Here is a 19,142-nt window from a genome sequence, read left to right on the forward strand (position 1 = left end):
CATTTTTGTTTTATTCTTATCTAGCAGGCTTCCATAGTTGTTGTATCTGGAAATTTAGTTTCAAATCATGTATCTCCTGTATTGCAAATTAGCTGTTTGTAGAAACGGTAATTTAAGAAAAGTAAAAATGTGTACAACAAATGTTGGCAGCAAGATTCGACTGACTACGACAAGATGTAAACAGAACAAATGAAAGACTTACACAGATCTAGAGAGACAAACTACTTAACTGAAACAGAATGAGGAAAGTCGAGAAGAAGAAATAGAGTAACATAAATGTGAACAGAGTCAATGGTAGAAAAAGATGTCAGAACAGAGTTTTAATTTCTTCCAAAATAAAGCGGCAGAGCATAGATTATTACCAATTGCTCTTTCAGGGTTTATATATAACATTATCAGTGTGGACTCTGCAATGGTAAAGTGACTGCCATATCCAATTGAAATTTTTATTCCAGTGCACTCATATTGCCTAAATAACACTATTTTCAACTATCTGGTCCTTCTATGAAATAATAATGTGAACAGGATCAAACTCTGATAGAAGACAATCCTATGGTTACTTACCTGCAATAACAGAGTACTTGCGCTTCAAAGAGGTTTATTGAAAGTTGTGTCCTCTGTGTATAAATTAGCATATTGAATTCTGCAAAATCCACAAAATCTTACTGCTATCTGTGGACCCGAATCAATTAAATAATTTTTTTTCTAGCAGCCGTTCACTGTTCTACAGTTGATCTTTACACCCAAAGATAAATTGCACCATCTGTGTAGTACCACCATCACAGTGATGAGATCCCTTGAATTGGGCTATATCCTTGAAATTAATTTATCAATGCTATTATGGAGCAGGGGTGTCTATGTTGGTTTCTGGCAGCCTGTATTGTTTCATTCTAGTGGTGGGTATAGTAGTGAGTTGTTTTTCGCAGTAACTGTGTATTCCTGCTTTTATTTGTCTTTGGTTGTAGGGCATTGCAGTAAGTGTCTTTTGTACACTGGTTTACACCAAAAATCTCATAAATGAGGTCATATATGCCCAATTACCTATTCCATAACACAGTTCTCAAACTATTGAAGGTATCATCTTTTAAAATTAGTAGTACTAATATGAAATTATAAGGTGGCCAGGTGCAAGTACTGCTGAAAGATGTTAAAGGAGAGGCCATCACATTTTCCTAACCAGCAATTACACCATATACCCACTTCTACGTAGTTTAGCTGAGAGGTGTGGTCTCTGTCTATAAATTACATATGCCAGTCTCCTACCTCTTCATGTTCATTATGTATTTTGGTGGGCCTGAACTAAGGAAATCAAGGGGCATATTTTTACTCCGTCTGCGGCGATTGTGCGTCAAACATTTTGATGCACAATCAGCGCAAACGTTGCCCCGTATTTAAACTTTGAAGCCCGAGCCCGCGGATGACAAAATTCCGCCGTGTGCGTAATTTTTGGGATGCGGCAACCCGCCTTGCGTTAATAATATGCAAGGTAGGCGTTCCCGTCCAAAAAATGGCTTAAACGGCCATGCGTCGTATTCATGCTTTCGGGCAAATATGACGCACGGCCGGGAGGCGGAGCCAGAAAATGGCGCACAGCCCGATTTGCATCAACAATTAATGCCTGGGTTAGGGCAGGAGTTACAATGGGGCAAACACACCTATAATTAATCAGAACACCCAGAACAAACAGCAGAGCAGCAACAGGGAGCCATGGAGGTGATACTAATCCAGGGTGCACGCAGACGCAGAGCCCAGCAGCAACAACAGCAGCTACAACAACACCAGCAGGGACCTCAAAGGCAGCGCAGAAGGCAGGAGAGGATATTCCGCCCAAGAACCACCCTGCAGGGCCTCAGGGAGCACAGCATCATACAGAGGCACCGGTTGAACTGGCAGGCCATTCAGCAGCTGCTGCGCAACATTGAACAGCAGTTGGCCCCCACTTTAGGGACACCCCGCGCCATCCCAACAGAAACAAAGCTGCTTGCCGTACTTCATATGCTGGCAAGTGGCTCTTTCCAAACAACTGGTGCCCTGGTTGGTGGAATATCACAACCATCATTCTCTGCCTTTTTGCCCAAAGTACTGGATGCCATCATTGGACTGACACCCCTCCATATCTGCTTCCCTAACACACTGCAGAAGCAGCAGGAAACAAAACAGGGGTTCTACCTCATCAGTGGCTTCCCACACGTTCTTGGTGCAATCGACTGCACACATGTACGCCTTGTGCCACCTGCTGCAACTGAACACCTCTACCGCAACAGGAAGCACACACATTCCATCAACGTGCAGGCCATAGTTGATCACCAGGGATTGATCACCAACATCGTGGTTAAGTATCCTGGGAGTGTACATGACTCATACATCTTCCGTCACAGCACCATCAATCAACACTTACAGGATGGACGGTATGGCAATGGACTACTTGTTGGTAAGTACAAAAACCTACTTATATACCCACTGCACAGCAACCCTCTAGGACACACAACACATACACCACAACAGCAACATGTCAACAGGAACACACTGAGGTCCTGACATCACTAGCCATGGTTCTTGAGTCACCATTGAACCTGTCACACATCGGAATTTACTGTACAGCCTAATGTGAAGACATTAATGAGTGTGGTAGCCGAAATGTCACCTTGCAAATTGTATGTGTCCCAATGACCTTTACATTAATATACTGCCTAAGTCTAAAGGTATGGGATGTCCAGGGTACTTTCATATGAACGTGCTAACAACACTTATAAATGAAACTCTACATTGAACTATCTACTCACCCCAAGTGAAGATACAAGGACATCTGTATCACAAGTCACAATGCTAGGGAGGGCACACTGCACTGAAAATCCCAAAACATACTGATGACAAAATGTTAGCAGACAAACACTTGCTCAGCCAAGGAAACAACACAATGCAGATGGTATAGCCTACAAGTATAGGATGTCACATTAGTACACTAAATAGTCACAGACAACACAAGACAACTACTGTCATTGAAGGTCTTTTCAATAGTGCAAGCTACATCAACATGATCCCATTCTTTTTCTCTTTCAACTGATCAGGGGTATGGCATCCAGCCATGGATTATGACACCATTTGGCAACCCGAGTACTGCTGCAGAGCGGGCATACGACGACGCCCATTAGAGGACACGCAGCATTGTCGAGCGGACCTTCGGCGTCCTCAAGTCAAGGTTCCGCTGCCTCGACATCACTGGTGGTAGCCTACTATATTCCCCTGAGATGGTCTGTAGGATCATCCTCACATGTGCAATATTGCACAACATTAGTGTAAAAAGGAACATTCCCGTCCTCGAACCAGACCCATACATGCCTGAAGACGAGGAAGAGGAGGATGCTGGCCTGCAACAGGAGGGGGAACAACCAAACACGGCTGCTGGAGTGCATAGGCGCCAACACATTGTGAACAATTTCTTTTCATAATTATCACCATCACCACTTAATGAACTATTGTAAATAAACACTGATATCAAACACCACATCATGGTCTGGCTATTCATTTCTGCACACCTTCAGCTCTAAATATCAGAAGAAGAATGTCGTCTCATGGAGCATTAATGATATAACAATCAGGACACAGAAAAATACACTACAAATGTAATGCCTATCATACAACGGTCACATACACACACAATGTAAATGACTGACATCATGTACAGTTCACCTTTGAAGGTCAATAGCTGAGGACCACACCTATTACACACATACATGTAGGAAACATGGTTCATCGCAGCAGATGGCACACAACTAAAACGCCATCACTCAACTAGGGGAAAACAGGCCTCATACATCAGGCAGTTGACATGCTTTTGCTTCAGGAACAGGAATGTATTACCAGACTCTTGGCAGCAGTAATTCCAACTACTCACAATCTTTGCAATGACTATCTGTCACTAGAGTTACACATAAGCAGAACATACATAGCACAAGTGCCACACATATGACAAGCATCCAGCACATCACATCCCATCTACATGTCAGCCCTTTTCTAAAAACCTTACACACCCATGCGGCTGGTCACACCCCACCTGTCTGAAGAGGTCCCTGGAATGCTGATATGTGTACCCTGAGATTGCCTCATCTACATACACACACTCACAAGAGTCATCCAGTGTGCACACCCTTTCCTATACCTACCATTCTCATAGTACCATCTGACTGCATGGAACTCAGCTCATATAATACACTGGCTTGGAGTTTTTAAGGCCTGGTATCACCTGTAGATTGATTCTCGTGTGAAAGGTACTGTAGGCCATTTTAAAGCAAATCTCATCCGACAGGACTAGTGAGACACTGATGGAGGCCACACCAGTGATCCCCTCCATGCACACCACCCAATTTTACATGCCCCGTCCCTGCTGATGCCTCCTACAGCATAGATGTAGACATTTGGGCAATTACACCATTAAGCATTGCTACTAATGTGGCCATGTAACACTTTATCAGGGTTCATCTGTCACTTTCAAGACAACACAGGACATACACAGTGTGACATGTCAACTGTCTACTCCTCCCTCTGACCAGGTCTAGTCAGACCACTGATCATGTAATTTGTGAAAGAGCTGGCTCCTGATTGATCAAGCATCCTGTCAGCCTGACTGGCACCTGTCCGTGGGTCACCCTAAAGATACCCGGTGTCCACCTATGGGCCACACTTGCTGTCCAAAACCTCTCGTACCTCATAGGCTAATTTGTAATTTGCCTCATCAAAGTATACTCAAATGCATTGTATTGCATCATCTCACTATTATTTGTATCATATTTGTGACAGTGCCCTTGAATAGCTAAATCATGGCCCTTCCGTTGTCTGGGCCTCATTAATGCCTAAACTACAAAGTGTGACAGTGTACCTGGCCCATAGTGTTTGATGGTGTACGTGGCCTCCAGCAGAACCAGCAACCTCAGATAATGTCCATGAAAAGTCAACACATATGAGGACCCTGACAGTTCACACGCTGAGTAACATTGTTCAAATAATAGAGATGAGTCGTGTGTGCTGAATACCAGCCATTTACTTCTGCACAGAGGCTATGATGTTTCCTGATGCATTTCCATCCACAGAGGCCAACTTGAGTACAAATGTTGCAATGGCACATGCCGGATCCAGACACCTGAGACATTCTCTCACTCAGCACACCACGGTTGCCCAGTTGAAAGTCTCATTACACGTCTTCAGTGATAGGGTGGGACCATCCACGTGTAGGTTACCATGTCCTCAATGACTTTTGTCACATTTAGCTACAAACGATACTCATTAGATACACGATTAGCTGCCAATAATTCATGATGAGACGTGGACGTTACAGTGGCAACATACACCTTAACAGTTGATACTGGATCAACATTGGACCACACACATGTACATGTACCATCCAATCAACAAAATGGTTGCAAGCAGCCTATCACAGTAGTGTCCCAGTTGTAACCTAGCAGGAAGAATGAAACAAGCCACTAAACCAGGTAATGCATAAAGGGCCACATACATCAACAACCTATTTGCTATCATGACATAAGGAACGTTGAGATTTTGCTATTAAATCAATGCTAAATGGTATGTCAGAATTCTCGAAAGAATCAATAGGGCAAACGTCAAATGGGCAAATGGGATTACAGATTAGCAAACAGAGAATCATACTCAATTTGCTTCCATGGGCCTGCTGCCAATGGTTTAGCATTACTGAATTTGGGAAAACCTTGGATAAAGTTGCAAGTCAGGAACAGCAAACCCCAGGGTGCTGGGGGCCTAAGTCCCCCTCTGCTGCACCCCAAATATACATTTTTTATGCACATGTGAAGCACACACATGCATAAGGCGCATGAGTGCTCTACATGTCAATAGTGAAACACATTTTAGCTACATTAACTCGTAATTAGGACATGGTTACCCCCAAAAAAGGTTTAGGCGACAATTGCATTCCCTAATTGGCCTTTATGCAATTTGGAATAGCTTGATACATGTGCTCACAATTTTGCTAAGGAATACATCCTGGTATCTCTTTCATATTTTGAAATTTGCAATCAGCAATTACCTACATATGTGCACAATTATGAGTAATATCCATTCTGGCCAATCATTACTATTGCACTGTGAATACCTTCTATGCATCCTATAAGGGACATTTGCTATAGCTAACCCCAAAGTTTATCACTTAGCACCGTTTGGTCATGCAAAATTCCATTTCTCATTTGGACAGATGAAATACATATTTGTCATAATGCGTCATATTTTCACGCATACAGCTTGTGCGTCATCATTTTTGACGCACAGGAGTGCAAATAATGCAGAGTCAAAAATATTTTTCATAAATAGATATCATAATTGGCTGCCACTTAATTTTCACCTCTAGAACTGTAAAATATGCCGCAAACAAATATTAATTCCGAAATATGAAAAATATTTTGACTCTGCATTATCTGCACTCCTGTGCGTCAACAAATATGACGCACAACCTGTATGCGTGAAAATATGACGCATAATGGAAAAAAACTGCGGCCATGTTATGCAGGATGTGATGTAATAGGATATCCTGTTTACAGATTCTGTACAGTGGGTGTACTTTCACTTTCACTTTGCAGTCTCTGATTATTCTAGACTGTGTGGCTGTGTGCAAAGTGTTGTCCTGTGTATTAGTGCTTTTGTGTCCAGAGTGCCATCTTACTTGTTGTTTTGTCATCAATATATTGTTGTAGAATACTGAGTCTGTGTTGTATAAATTTGTCCAGTCCAGTGTTGTATTTATTGTCTGTGGGAGTCTGTTGTGGGTACTGTGATATAGGGGATAGTTGGGCTCTTCTATTTGTTAAGTTTTCTTTGTATTTCCTCACTCTAACTTTCCCCATTTCCCCCTTTTCTTTTTTTCTACTACTTTTTCCCCTTTTTCAGTGCTTAAATGTCTGGGAGGCCACCGCTTTCCAGGATGGGTGAGGAGGAATTGGGGGGGTTTATATGGCTGGTTTGCCATTTCCTCCCACTTATGCTGGAGGCTGGGGGTAGGGTGATACAGGGGTATCACACGGAGGCCCGAAAAGTCAGGTGGGGGAAGGTGCGCCATCACTTGGTGCGTCTGTATGGGAGCCAACGGAATGACCATCATTTGAAGCACCGCTGGGCTGACCTGATCTCCAGGGAGCAAGATCTGCTGGACGACCTGGGAATCAGGATTGGTGGCCATGTTGGTGAGTACAGATCATGTAAATGTGCACAATTTAAAGCTGTGTAGTGACATGTGATGATTGGTACCCAATCTGCCAGATAAGTAGCTGACTGTGTGTAATGCTAGGGAAACATACAGGGTAATTGATGCACTATGTGAAGGATGACAAATGCTAGCAGTCACGCAGCTCATGTTTTCCACACATACAGGTTGCTTGTAGCAGAATGTAATGTAGTGCCGCCTTTGTGTCAGACAAGCAACACATTAATGAGGCAATCAGGACTCTACAGGTCACAATAGCCAGTGAAGTACCTACATATGTTGACGCTATAGCTAGACTGACATTTGAAACCCTACATGATGCTGAAAATGAGTGCTGCCTTCACGTCAATTGAAGTTAGCAATGTGGCCCACACATATGTCACATGTGTGTCTGGTTAGTGTGTAGGGAAAGTGTTCACGGAAGTGCCATGCCTGTTCGTGATAAATGTGCTCCTTCACATTTTATTGATACATGCCAGATCTGAACATGAACCATATTTGTAAAGGACTCAGGTGCCCTCAGCTAACATATTAGACAGGTATTTATTGTCACTTGTGCCAAAATCCGAATAGGGATGGTAGTCCAAAGGTATGGACTAGGGTACAAACATCTATGTTTGGTGCCAATCACCATTGTTTGGACACATCAATTTATGAAACTGTAACAACATGAGGTATTGCCAAAGTACCTGGCCCTCTGTACCATGTACCTAACTGTCACAAATGTGTCATGACCACATAGGCTGTTTGACAGGTCATGCAGTCCTCAAGTAACCAGCTTTTGGATGTCTCTCTTGGATGCACATGATGAGATGAATACACACCTATATTGTTGCTGCACACTAATGGAGGTGCATGTTTGCCACCACATGACAGTCCGGGCCACTGCATGTGTGTAGAAGTGTGTGTAACTGTAGCAGGAGACCCATCCTATGTAAATGTTACGCAGGAATTATTCCATGCAGTATGAGCAGGTGTGAAGGTGTTTCATTACTCATGTCAGATTATCACATTGTGTTTGTATTTGAAATTGTTTGTCAGTGCACGGATTCTGAGCATATTCTTCCTTCCATGCTTTACAGGTAGACCTGCACCGTACACAGTGGGAGAGGTGGCTCGTTTTGAGGACCCCGACACCTACAGTGAGTGTTGACATGTGTGGTATGTTTTTTGTTTGCTGGTGATGTGTGATGGACTACTGTGTGTTGAACAGATTGCAAGGTTTGATGCGCTGCCCAATCATTAGTCTTGTTCCATTAGTGGGATTTCAGTTATCACTTCATTTTGAGTTGACCTATGCTTATCCATTTGTCTGATCTTGGGTCTGTAGGCCATTCCTGTAGGGCCCGCTATGGGAAATGGGGTGAGTCATGTGGAATACACTAGTTACTTTAAGAGTTGCACTGGGACTCGTCTCGGACTGAGTCTGCATGTCAGACTGACATTCTCCCAGATAGCTTCTGCAAATGGCTTGTCTGAAATCTGCTGCTTCCCTATTAACCGATGTACTGAGTACACTGTAGGTTGGATCTTCCGGGAGCATGTACTTCCACAAGTTGTACTAGAAGTGTGTGGGACTAGAGTGCAACGGCCTAGGTGTGCATGCTATTCATGATCATGGGTGTTCTTGCTCCTCTGTGTCTGTAGAAAAATATGCCTCACTAGAAGTATGTGATGTTGGCCTAGGTCAGTACATTTTGACATGTGTGGACCTTGGATAGGACAAGGTTTAGCTGACTCCAATTTGTTGATAGCCCTTCACTGGTGGTGTGTGTGTGGAGGCAAAAACATGTAGAGCTTTCTATACACTCCTGGGTGTGCATCTATTTTGGGATTGTTTGTTGTTCTTCCCACCCCCCCTCAAAGACAGGCATGGGTTTGTGAATAGGGTACCTAGGACTGAAGCAACCAGTAGGTTACACATACTTGCGATTATATGAAATATGGTTTTGAACCTAGTGTACACACTCAGTTATGGCACATGAGTTCTATACTACCAAATCCCATTACAAATTGCAGACCTTGAAGTTTGTGATTGTTATCACATACACTGACATATGTAGTCCAGGCAATAGGCGGAGGAGGTGCAGCATGATTGTTAGCTGCAACTGTAAGTACTTTGATGACAAGTTATTGCCAGTTGTTACCCATCATGTAGATTATTGTATATGCTATGTGTGAGATGACCTTTGTAGTCAGGCTTCCCATGTACTTCCTCTGAGACTTTCAATGATCTGTATGGTGATATGAGCTGTTACAAGTACAGTAAATGTATTGTCAGATTGACCACTTGTGCTATTCCACACAATGCAGTTCCTATGGTAAATAGTTGCCCTTTGTCTTCACAGCTGCAAACATGAGTGCCGCACAGAGGCATGAATTTGAGAGGCGGGCCATGAGGTACCGACACATCCTGCAGGTGCAGTCGGGGTTCCGACGGATGGCCCGTAAATACCAGTCGGATCGGGCCTCCGGAGCATGGTGGGCTTCACCACAGGGTGGCCCAACGTTGCCCACTACAGCCACCACCACCACAACCACTGGTTCTCCCCAAGTGGCCCCAGCCACAGCGGGGACAGTTGTCCCTGCCTCTGCAGCACAACCAGGACCCAGCAGTGTGACAGCTGCAGGACAGTCCAGTGGGCTAGGCTCAACACCCACACAGAGCACCTCTGCCGGGACCCAAACAGCAGTAGCACCTCCAATCGACCCTGTGGCATTCCAGGCTTTGGAACGCAAAATGGACAAATTTATGAGGAAGGTGGACAAGCTTAGCCAGGATGTGGCCTACATCAAGAAGCGGGTCAGGTCTCTCAGGCGGACCCTCCGGAGGGCCAACCTCTATGACTGTTATGTTCAATTTACATAATACCCTGCCCTCCCTCCTCTTTCCTTGTTATCATGATTAGTGGGCGTGGGGGATTAGTGTTAGGTTAGTATAGGTTGTTAGCTTAGTTAGTGTTAGGGAGGAGGGTGGGGGGTCCTGATTCTTTCTACTTTTCATTATTAAGTGTGTTTGGTCAATGTTGGGGTTCCTGTGTGTTTAAAAAAAAAAGAAAAAAAAAAGAAAACATTTCAAAACATTTACAAAAAAATATATGATTGTTTAGGATAGTATAGTATGTGTGTAGGTTAGTATGTGTCCTGTCTCATAATGGTGGGTGGGGGGGGGTTGATGTTTAGATCGATTCGTTATATGTGTAGAGTAAGTTTAGCTTAGGTTAGTTAGGGACAGTTGTGGGTAATGAGTAGTCAGGTTAGATTAGTGTAGGTATGACTTTTCCCTTAGTTGCCTCTGGTGTGATTAGTTATGAATACATATATAGATAACCCTTTGCATTACGTGTTAACTGCTACTTGATCATGGCCTTGCCATCAGTGTAGGTGATTGTTGTTCTATGACATTTGTGTCCTATGCTACAAACCAAAACAAACTTAGGTGTAAAATGGCAGGTACCCCTGTGCTACCTTGGTAAGTATCCACCATTTGTTAGAACCACCAATCGGAGTTGACATGGATCACAAAGGATTTGTGTCGATGAGTATGTTTTCTACGTCACAAAGTGTGCTTCCAGACTTGGTATTGTGGGAAAAATTTTAGGTCGGACTGCAGTGTGATGTTCAGGGACATCTTTGAAGATGAGGTCTTGTTAACACTCTTGTCTTCTTGTCTTCATAACCGACATTGATCAGTTGTGCTAAAATTCAGCATGATTACCTATTTGGATGTTTACTCAGAAAGGTTGATTGATGCTGTGTTTTGTAGTGTTTGCTTAGATTAGACTGCATAATTCAATGTGTTAGTATTGCATGGTGACAACATTGATCAGCCACTATTAGTTGACTTTGATTTCTCTTGATGAAGCATTGTTCTGTACAACACAGCATGATTGTGTGTGGTTTCTCCCTTCATCAGTTATTCTCCTCAGGATGGGCAGGCTATGATGCAATCCTGGCCACTGCACAGATGTATCTGACTACCTTATGTCAGGACAGTTGTATTGACAAGCTACATGGTTGTCACACAGGCACATTTGTGTTATCTACTGCACAGTTGATGTGTCAAATTACACAGAGACATATTTGGTGTGCAAGTGCAATTTATTGATAGGTGCTGTAGTGCAATATGTACATTGTCCATGTTTGCTGAGTCCGTTCTACTGCAATCTTACATGGTGATCCTACAGAAGGGGTGTGGATAATGCTCCTGACATGCTGGGGTGATGTTACAGACAGTGCAGAGGGACAGGATTTGCTGATTAGTAGGAGAGAGACATTCACTGGCAATGCTGACAAGTTATACAGTGGTTAGCAGAACAGTCATTGAGTATAGTTGTAGTAAGACTGGCATTTGACAAAACATAGGACCTTGGTCAAAGTAGGCCATGGTGCAGGGACTAATGCTTCCGGGTACTCTTCCGTGTGAATGTGATCTGTTCCATGTCTTCTTCTTCTGATGTGTGTGTTGCCTGCTTTGTCCTTGTTGTTGTTGGTTGTGAAGGGGCAACACACATCTCAGTGTTAGAAGACGTGGAGTCAGACATCCGGTCGCTGCTCCCTGTGAAGGAGGGTCTGCTGGTTTTTGAGAATAGCAGCCACATCACGATGGTAGGCAGCCAGGTCGGCCCTGGGGGGGTCATGATTGCATTCCTGCATGCAGTGGAAGGTTTGGGGTGCGAGGTGTTGTGGCAACTCCCTTACTGCAGTGGTGAATTCCTTGACAGTTTCTTGTAGTTCTTGCAGTATGGATGTTAGGGCTTGCATAGCTGCTGCCTGATCTGCAGATGACATCATGCACGAGCGCACCCCCTCAAGGCTGGCTGCCATAGTTTGCATCCCCACCCGCACCTCCTTGGCCAGCTCCCGCTGTACTCCAACTACAGTTCTTTCAAAGCTGGTGCCAGTGTCGTCAGAGTCTTCAGCTGTATTGGAGCTGGCAGGTCCTGCAATTGGGGTGGTGGGTGGTTCTTCTGTGATGGCTGCTTGTTCTGTGCTCCTCCTTGTGACTGAAGGTGGGTCTGGAGGGTTTCAAGGACCTTTTGGATGGTCTCCTGGGGAATGTTTATGGGCTCGTCATCCATGTCATCAGGGAAATCTGGGACAGGCATATCGGCAGGTGATCCATCTTCCTCTGCAATGAAACAGGGTACAATTAGTGTGTCTGTGTTGTGACAATTTTGACGTGACGTGCCTGCCTTTTGATGAATTCACTTTGTGATCTTGTTTGTTATTGGTATCTGCTGTCCTTCAGATGGGCATTGTTATAGGCCTATGGCCTACCTGTGTGTCACATGTATGTTATTGAGTTATCAGACTTGTCAGCCTCATCGCCTCTAGGTGTTGCTTTATACCAAATAGAGAATAGCCACCTTTTTGTCCTACTCGACCCTCCGTGTATATCCATTCTCATGGTGAGACCTTTCACTGGCTGTGGGTGTTCTGATGGTCCTGGCAGCACAATCGACTCTCAGGACCTGACCCAATCCCTGATCGTTCACATTGACTTAAATGTAATTGACATGTAGCATATCCTATGCATGGCAATGTTATGATGAGATATGGATGTTGATATTGTTAATGTGTCCTGCTGATGTCGGGTAGTGTGTGTTACATTGGATTGCCCTGATAGTCGTATCAGTGTCCTATTTCACCCTCTGACTGTGCAGGTGTATTTCAGTGACCAATTCCATGTGTCCCCTCCTCAATGCTGTTGTCTGAGCAGTATGACTTTTGTGATGTTGCCTTGTTTGCCAGGCACGGGAAGGACCGTGACATATGCAGCATGGGTGTGTCCTTAGTGCTGTGTCACTCCTATTGTTGTTTACATTGGCTGATGTTTGTGACACCTATGGGCATTGACATTTGCGTGTACTGGGGCCTTTGTCTTGTTTCAGGAGATTGTTGCAGATGTCATCCTCACCCCCTAATTTAGGTATGTATGTTCCATGGGGAGGTTACTGCCATTGGCTACTTGAGCTGCACACAGATCAGAGGTGGTAGTGTCAAATGTTGTTGCAGTTACATTGCAGTTGTCGTTTTGGCTAGAGGATTGCTAATAGGGCACTAGTTAATGTAGGAGATATGTTGGCTGAGGAGTGACAGGATGTAAGTTTGACGTAGTGGCCTTCCCTCCTATCGAGGCTTTCCCTTTGCTCCATTGTTGGCATGACAGCATGCCCCAAAGGACTGTTGTTGGTGTAGTGTAATGTTGTGCCCCAGCTTCTGTCTGTGCAGGCCATGCCCCCCTGCGGTGCCCCTTTACCCATGCCACTCCATGTATATGATGACTTACATGCAATGTGTAGTAGGTATTTCCCCCCCTGCTTACAGTCAACATTATTGTATTTTATTTCCCCATGCGACTTACCCTGCATGTGTGTTGTCTCGTGGTAGTCTGCGCTGTCCTGTCCTTGAATCCCTGTGACGATCTCCTCAGGGATGACGGCTGCGACCATCTCCTCCATGTGGTCCAGGGCCTCCTGGTGTGCTGGACTCCCACCTCCAGTCTGCAGTGCTGCCTTCCCGTTCCTGGCCATTTTTTCCTTTGTCCTACGTTTGCAGTCATGCCAGCGTTTCTTACACTCGGTGACTGTCCTGCGTACTTCAGCCACACTGTTGATCTTGTCAACAATTTGTTGCCATATGGCCTCTCTCCTTCTGATTAGCAACTTTGAGGTGATAAACTGTTGGTCCTGGTGTTCCGTCACCTCTTTAACCAGGATTTCCTGCTCCTCTGCACTGAAGCGACACTTTCTTTTCTTTCTATAAATGTCCTGGTACTTGTATGGATCGTCCTGGCTGGTTCCTGGTCTGCTGTCATCTTCCTGGGGTCTGTAGTGGCATCTGGGATCCATTTTGGCTCTCCTCTGGTGCACTTCCAGTGTTTGCATTTTTTTTTTATGCTATTGCGTCAAAAAACGGCGCATATCCGGGTTGCGGTGTCGTAAATCGACCCAAAGTCATTTCCGCCGCGTTAACGTCGTTTTCCTTTACGACTTGACGCCGCGATGTGCGTCAAAAATAATGACTCCCACCTGTTGATTACGCCGCCGTGCGTCAAAGTATAAATTTGACGTCCGCACGGCGCTACGAAATGGCGTTAGCAGGCAGTAAATTTTTTGACGCAAAACTGCGGCAGCGCAGTTTTGCGTCAAAAAGTATAAATATGGCCCTAAGTGTCCCAAAGACCTTTCCATTAATCCATTGCCTAAGTCTAAAGGTATGGGATGTCCAGGGTACATTGATATGAACGTGTTAAATACACTGTCAATTTTAACTGTGTATGGAACTATCATCTCACCCCCAGTGAAGACACACGGACACCTGTATCACAAGTCACAATGCTTGGGAGCGCACACTGTACTGCAAATCCCAAAACATACTGCTGACAAACGGTTAGTAGACAAACACTTGTTCAGCCAAGGAAACAACACAATGCAGATGGTACATCCTACAAGCCTAGGATGCTACATTATTACACAAAAGAGTCACAGACAACACAAGACAACTACTACCATGAATGGTCATTTCAATAGGGCCAGCTACATCAACATGATCCCAATCATTTTCTCTTGCAGCTGATCAGGGTTATGGCATCCAGCCATGGATTATGACACCATTTGGCAACCCAAGTACTGCTGCAGAGCATGCCTACAACGACGCACATAGGAGGACACGCAGCATAATCGAGAGGACCTTTGGCATCCTCAAGTCAAGGTTCCGGTGCCTCGACATCACTGGTGGTAGCCTCCTATATTCCCTGGAGATGGTCTGTAGGATCATCCTAACATGTGCAATATTGTACAACATTTGCATCAAAAGGAACATTCCCCTCCTGGAACCAGAGCCATACATGCCTGAAGAGGAGGAAGAGGAGGATGCTGGCTTGCAACATGAGGGGGAACTACAGAACACGGCCGCTGGTATACGCAGGCGGCAACAGATCGTCAACAATTTCTTTTGAATATGATCACCTTCACCACTTTACTTAACGAATTTAAATAAACACCTATTATAATCACCATATAATGGCCTGGCTATTCATTTTTGCACACCTTCATCTCTACTTATCAGAATAAGAGTGTTGCCTCATGGAGCATTGCTGATATACTGAGTAGGACACTGAACATCCCAGAGGTAATGTGATGCCTAACATACAATGGTCACATACACACACACTGTTAATGACATATATCATGTACATTTCTCCTTTGAAGGCCAATAGCAGAGGACCACAACTATTTCACACATACATGTTGAAACAAGGTCCAACGCAGCATATGGCACACAACTAAGACACCATGACTCAATAAGGGGAAAACAAGCCTCATACATGAGGCAGTCAATTTGCTTTGGCATCAGTAACAGGAATGCCTGACCAGACCCTTGACAGCAGTAAGTCCAACTGCATCCAATATTTGCAAGGACTATCTGTGACCAGAGTCCCATAGAAGCAGAACATAGACAGCACAAGTGCCACACATATGAGCAGCATTGCACACATGACATCCATGTACATGTCAGCCCATTTCCGAACTCCTGACACACCCATGCACCTGGTCACAACCCACCTGTCGGAAGAGGTCCCTGGAATACTAAGACATGTACCCTGATATTCCCTCCTCTACAGACACATACCAACATTGGCAAACCAGTGTGCTACACCCTTTTCTATGGTATGCCATTGTCATAGAACATCTGACTGCATGGACATCAGGTTAATTTATACACTGTCTTCTAGTTTCAAAGCCCTGTTAGCATCTGTAGATTGCTTCCCGTGTGAAAATGTCTGTTGGCCCTTACAATGCAAGTCTCACCTACAGGACTGGTGAGAAACAGATGCAGCCCACACCTGTGATCAACTCCATGCACACCACCCATTTAAAAAAGCACTGCCCCTGCTGATGCCTGGAACAGCATAGGAGTTGCCATTATGTCAAATACACCGTTAAGCATTGATACTAATTAAGCCGTGTAACACAGCCACTGGGTTCATTTGTCACCTTCAAAAACACAGGACATACACAGTTTGACATGTCAGCTCTCTAGTTTGTCCTCCAAACAGTCTGAGTCAGACCACTGATTATGTAACTTGTCAAATAGCTGGATCCTGAATCACCTTGCATTCTGTCAGCCTGACTGGCATCTATCTGTGCTTCACACTAAAGTATCCCTGTGTATACAAATGTACCACACTTGCGTTAGCAAACCTCTCATTCATCAGGTGGTATTGGGCATGGGCTTCTTCAATGCATACACAAATACATTGTATAGCATCATCTGCCTTTTAACTGTACCATTTGAATTACATCCTCTTGGAAAAGCAAAATTCATGGCCCATCCCTTGTCTGGGCTGCATTTATGCATGAATGACAAAGTGTGACAGTGTCCCAGGGCCGTAGGCAGGGATTGGGTACGTGGCTTCCAGCACAACCAGCAACCTCTGATAATGTCCATGAAAAATACAGAAATGTCAGGACCATGACCGTTCACACACAGAATCACAGTGCTCACAACATAGTGATGGGCCGTGTGTGGTGAATAGCTGCGAGAATAATCAGCACAGAGGCTATGATGTTCCCAGATGCAGTGGGAATTGCAGAGGCTAACCTGTGTACAAATGTTGTAATGACACCTGCTGGAACATGACAACTGAGACATTATCTCACTCAGCACACCAAGGTTGCCCTGTTGACTGTCTCATTACACGTCTTTAGTGACAGGGTGGGACCATCCACATGTTGGTTCACATGTCCACTTCCACTTTACTCACATTGATCAACCAAGGATACTCAGTAGATACAGGAATAGCTGCCACTGACTCATGATGAGTTCTGGACCGAACTGTGACAAATTACACCCCAAATAATATAAGGATCATCATTGGACCACACACATGAACAAAACACCTATGTGCAATTGATCACTGGAATTATGTGGACATGTGCTGTCTTGTATGCTGGTCCACCACAGCCACTTGATAGTTGGGGCTCAATTCTATGGCCTCAACTGTGGTGTCATCATACATTTGAGATTCACCCTTGTCTGTCTGTGCAAACAACATGGTACCCACTTCCTCAATGCATGTGTATGACTCACCGTGGGATTCACCAACTAGTGCCTAGGAAGCTCTTACCAATACTCTAGGACATAGGATGTAGAAAATGTGGACCATTGACATGAACAAGCGACTGCCATCCATCTGGTGCATGCTATGTCACATGTGGTGTCTACGTGACCCTAAATCTTGGAAGTCCACTTTACAGGTGTTGTTACATGTATGACTAACACATGCCCTCTCTCATTTCCACAATGACTTGCATCTAAGGATTGGACACATGGATGTCACATTCATACAAGCATATGTACAAATATGCTTCATGTGATACACACACACTTGGTCAACAAATACATTAGTTGCCAAAGCACACACTTTGAGCCAAAGGCATTTAGGTATTGTACATATGTGCGTCACATTGCTATCCTCTCCTTATGGCAAACATTTGCAATTTCTGCAACACATATATGTAGGTCACACTTATGACCAACTATTGCATCAGCCAACCGTAAAAATACTGTGAAGGGAGTAGCGGATCATGGTCCTCTGCAGTATGATGTCACACATGTGAACATACACCATCAACACCATAGTGTCTTCAATCAGCTTATCTCTGATGTGTCCCAAATGTAACATAACAAAAAAACAAGAAAAATTGCCCAAAACCAGTTAATGCACTGAAATGTTGACGTTCCTAGCATTATGCGTCATTTTTTGTCTACCAAAACTGTATTTGCGTCATTTTTTTTACGCACAGGAGTGAAATTTATCCCGCATCCAGATATTTGTAAAGGCCATGTACTATTATGTGGATGCGGGCTAATTTTCACTTCTGTGCGTCAAAACAAATATATATACTATATATATACTATATATATAATTTTATGATCTGATATGGATGTTGACATTGTTAATGTGTCCTGCTGATGTTGGGGAATGTGTGTTACATTGGATTGCCCTGATAATCGTATCAGTGTCCTATTTCCTCCTCTGATTGTGCCGGTGTACTTCAGTGACCAGTTACATGTGTCCCCCCGCAATGCTGTTGTCTGAGCAGTATGACATTTGGGATGTTGCATTGTTACCCAGGCACAGGATGGGCCCTGACATATGCAGCATGGGTGTGTACTTAGTGCTGTGTAGCTCCTATTGTTGTTTACATTGGCTGATGTTTGCGACAACTATGGGCATTAACATTTGAGAGTACTGGGGCCTTTGTCTTGTTTCTGGGGATTGTTGAGGTTGTCATCCTCACCCCCTAATTTAGGTGTGTATGATCCATGGGGAGGTTACTGCCATTGGCTACTTGAACTGCACACAGAGCAGAGGTGGTAGTGGCAACTGTTGTCGCAGTTACATTCCAGTTGTCGGTATGGCTAGAGGTTGTTAAGAGGGCCCTAGTTAATGTAGGGGTATGGTGGCTGACGTGTGCCGGGATGTCAGTTTGATGTTGTGGCCTTCCCTCCTGGCGTGGCTTTCCCTTTGCTCCATCGTTGGCATGACAGCATGCCCCCATGGGACTATTGTTGGTGTTGTGTAATGGTGTGCCCCAGGTCTTCTCAGAACGGGCCATGACCCCCTGCCGTGCCCCTTTACCCATGCCACTCCATGTATATGATGACTTCCATACATTTTGTGGTCGGTATCCCCCCGCTCACAGTTGACATTATTGCATTATAATTCCCCTTGCGAGTTACCCTGCATGCGCGTTGTCTCCTGGTAGTCTGCGCTGTCCTGTCCTTGAATCCCTGTGACGATCTCCTCAGGGATGACGGCTGCGACCATCTCCTCCATGTGGTCCAGGGCCTCCTGGTGTGCTGGACTCCCACCTCCAGTCTGCAGTGCTGCCTTCCTGTTCCTGGC

The sequence above is a fragment of the Pleurodeles waltl genome, chromosome 11 (assembly GCF_031143425.1).
Source record: "Pleurodeles waltl isolate 20211129_DDA chromosome 11, aPleWal1.hap1.20221129, whole genome shotgun sequence".
Classification (NCBI taxonomy): domain Eukaryota; kingdom Metazoa; phylum Chordata; class Amphibia; order Caudata; family Salamandridae; genus Pleurodeles; species Pleurodeles waltl.